Source organism: Eumetopias jubatus, unplaced genomic scaffold, assembly GCF_037043125.1.
Source record: "Eumetopias jubatus isolate StellerSeaLion01/CBP00866 unplaced genomic scaffold, mEumJub1_p1.0 scaffold_4, whole genome shotgun sequence".
Classification (NCBI taxonomy): Eukaryota; Metazoa; Chordata; class Mammalia; order Carnivora; family Otariidae; genus Eumetopias; species Eumetopias jubatus.
The window spans coordinates 114,843,666-114,847,737 of NW_028274810.1; positions in this window are offsets into that span (position 1 = coordinate 114,843,666).

The following is a 4,072-nucleotide window of genomic DNA, read 5'->3' on the forward strand; positions in this document are numbered from 1 at the left end:
GCAAGGAAATAAGGCGGGCGCGCCGTCCTTCGTCGGCGCCTAACGCGGGACCCTAGGTGCTGAGGTCGATTACATAAAAACGAGTGCCCTTCAGGGCGTCTTTGTCATCCCGACTTGCCACCGGCTTGTCTTTCTGATCTCCCATAAACCGGCTGTGCCTGGAGGAGGAAGAGGGAGCCTTGCAGGAGCCTGTCCCCTGGACGCACGTGGGTGCTGATGTCCTCCGTCCCTTTCCGTCCCCTTCCCCAACAAGCCCTCCCTTAAGGACATTTTCAGGTTTCCTCAGCATGTGGAGTATAATGTTCCCCAGCCGGCCAAAGACTCCTGAGTCTGCGCTGCCTTTCCCCCTCCAAACCCCATCCCAAGTCCTGGCCGCAGTGTCACCTCCCCTGGACAGCTTTTCCAAGACTTCCTCTGCAAAGCAGTGAAGGCACCATGCCCCCTCACTCCCCTCCCCCACCCTGCTCCGGTCAGCCCTGGCTCACAGCTGGTAATTCTGTTTCCATGAGACCATGAGCATCTCCCGGCAGAGCTAGAATTTTGTTTTGCCGGGAGGGTTCCCAACACCTGGTGCCTTTGGGACAGGTGTGGGGGCACCCCAGAAATGTTTGTTGAAGGAACAGACCAGTGGAATGCCACTCCTGTGGCCAGCTGCCTGGAGCAGACTCTTCCTCCCATGCACATGAAGGCCTCCACAGCCGGAGATGCTGAGAGTGGAAATCAAGTAGCGCTAAGCTGCTCTGAGTCCCAGCCCCCAGTACCCACTGTCCTCAAGCACAAGCACCCCATCCCCTTTTCCACCCCTAGACTGCAGTGGCTCCCGGCAGAAGTGTCATTTCAGAGTGCCCAGTAAGAATCTTCATGTCTCTCTTTGGTCTGAACTCTCAAGAGGCAGTCAAATGATAGGTTAAATATGTGGCCTCTGGGACCCCACAGCCTGGATTTGCAATTATGGCTCTGTGCTCACTAGCTGTGACCTGTGTGCCTCAGTCTCCTCATCTGTAAAGTACAGATGAGAATACAACCTATTTCATAACAGAGCCATGAAGATTAAACAAGGCAACTCATAATGAAATCCCCAAAACAGTCTCCAGCGCCTAGTAAGTGCTTACTTAGCTGGTCTTTGTTGGGGTTCTTCCTGCATGGCTCTCCTTCTGGTCTCCCAAATCTCTCCTTCCCCTCAACTGTAGCTCCCAGGAGCACTTAGCAAACACTACCCCATGGGGTCCTCACTGCTGGACACCGTGCATTGCCCCAGCAGACTGAGTGAAGGACTTGGGACTCCAGGGCTCTGTTTCTCACCCGGGGCCCAGAATGGGGCTTCTGGGACAGCAACATGGATGGTTGCAGCCCCAGCCCCTCCCTGACTCTGTGGGACCTTGGCTCATTCACCTGTGTGAGCTTCCGAGACCACATCTTCAAATCCAGGGTTATGCCCACAGCCCTAGAGGGCAGTTGGAAAGTTCATGGGGCAATGTTTTCTCCTACAGCATTGGAATGGAATGCACATACCTCTGGCTCATGTCCCTGCATCACAGGACCTACATGCTAGGGTTTGAGTCCCTGATGGCCAAACTTAAAGGGAGGAAGGCAGAAGGGGAGTTCTGGGATGTCAGTGAGCCCCAGGGGCGGAGAAGGGGGACTAGATGCTGGACACTCAGCGGCCCCCTCATCACTTGGCCTTGCAGTCTCCTTTCCATTCAGACCGTCTACCCCAGTAACATTCCACACTTTGAGTAATTGCTGTTTTCATTAAGCACTTACTAAGGGCCAGGCTCTTTCATTCACTATTTTTAGTTTACCCAAGAACCTGCAGGGAAGACACTATTTATCACCACTTACAAATGAGGAAACCGAGGCTCACAGCAGTTCGGTACTTTGCTTAAGTCCCACAGCTGTCAGTAAGGGATCCTAGACTCATGGACCCTCGGGCCTCCCTCCCTTCCCCATTCTTCCCTCCCAGGTGTCAGTGTGTGAGAGTCCAGCCCTCCTCCATTGGCAAGGCTGGCAGAGAAGTCTTGCTGGCAGCTGGGGAGGAGGGCTGTATACCAGGAAGCTGACAGCAGAGGCACTGAATCTTCTGCTCCGGACCCTCCTTCTCTCTGAACCTTCCAAGAGGACAGGTGCCCAGTATAATGAATACCCACATGGGGTCCTCCAGGGAGGAAGGAGACGAATGTCTCTGTGAAATGCTCAGGAAATTGTCGCCACCCACCAACCTGGCTGAGCTGCTGGCTGTGGGGCCCCTCTGCACCTGGACCCCTCCTGAGGGCACTAACCCTCGGATCCCTCTGATGATGAGAAAATCTGATGTTGGGAACAGTTCCGATTTTTTTGCAAGCCGTTGCAGATGGTACTCAAAGCTCAGGTCTTCTGACTTTCAGGCCAGGGGTCTCTCCAGGCACCTACCAGTACCTCCCGAGCACATGCCAAGGTCAGGGACTGCTCTGGGTACAAGTGACCAGCCATGAACCAAACAGACTTCTGCAAAGCCACCTCAGGCTGGGCCACTGGGGCCACTCTCCCATCTGCATACTTTGCATCTGGCCTGGAGTGGAGGCCCTCAGCTGTAGTAAGAAGCTCTTCTCCCAGCTCTTATATGTCAGGGGTTCACCTCCCAGCCCCAGAGACAGAGAGGCACTTCTAAAACCGCCTCATCAAGTGTCGCCATCCCCATGCCATCTAAGGAGCAGCCCCGTTATTCCAGCCAACCACCACCATGGCTGTCTGTTAGAATCCCCACCTAGCTCCCACCTACCACACCCACGTGTTGGTGTGGACAAGTACCTGCCAGCCTCTCAGACATCGCCACAGCAACCACATGCCTCAGAGAATACACAAAAGCAGGCAGCGTGTTTCTGAGAGAGTTGCATGTCTGTTGCCAGATTGCTGTCCACACAAGTGTCCTCTTCCTTTGGTTTAAGAATGGTGAGCCCTATTCCAGATCCCCCAAGACCCAGGGCCATGGGTGGTGAAGTTGAAATCTGGACCAAGAGCCTGAGAGACCTCGGTTTGACCCCTGGATCTCCTGCTTACTAGCTGTGTGATCTTGAGTCAGGTACTCGATGTCTCTGCGCAGGGAGAGGAAATCCCGATCTCCCACGATGGTGGCAAAGCAGATCCGTAAGGCTTATCATGGGCACTAAGTGACCGGGCTGAAAGCTTTTGACTCTCTGTCCTCCCAACCCCCACAAGCATTGTTCCTGCTCCTGGGCACACAGCACACATCGCAGCGGGGGCCAGTCATATTCGGACCCCTCTGCCTCCGCAGCCCTAGCACCTGGCTGGGCGGTCAGTTCACAGCAAGCCCTTGACACCCGTTCAAGTCCATTGTCCTCAAACACAGCCTCTGACAGCACCACTTCCCAGCTACCTGAGACAAATGAGTTTGTCATGTAAGACAAGCACCAAAAGATGGCACAGCCTTACCTAGAAATCAGTCATTTATGTGTCAGGCAGAAAGGCAACAAGAATGTTCGCTCCGATCCCTGGCTCCAGACAGTTCCAGGAAATGCATTTTCAAACCCTGAGTAGACTAAAAAGGCTTAACACATGAGGAGGCCACGGAGGAACTCCTCAAAGTCCGGAGCCTTCCAAAGTTCAAAGCCCAGCCAGAAATCAGGAATGCCTTCACTGAGGACTGGTTGGTCTGTTAGGGGCTCTGTCCTATTTTACTCAATGTCCCCAAACCTCCTGTGTTCAATGTACAGAAATACAGCTGGAAGGAGCCACAGAGATCAGCTAGCTCACAAGTCACTCGTTTTTAGAGGTGAAGAAACTGTTGCCCAGAACATTTAAGCGACTTGAAGGTAGTAGGTGGAGAACCGGACACACACACACTCTCCACCCATGTCTAAGGATAGATGGAACGGGACCTTTCAGCTCAGGCACTCACATACTGAAGATACCTATCTGTCTCTATACCCGTGTTCCCCAAAAGTCAAGTCCCTCCCCTCGCTGTTGGAGATGGAAACTCCAGGCCCTCTAGCAGACTCTTCTTTCAACCGGAAGAGAGCCCTCCAGGTTCTGTCTTACAGCCGCTGATAAAAACCACAGTATTGCGCACACGCCC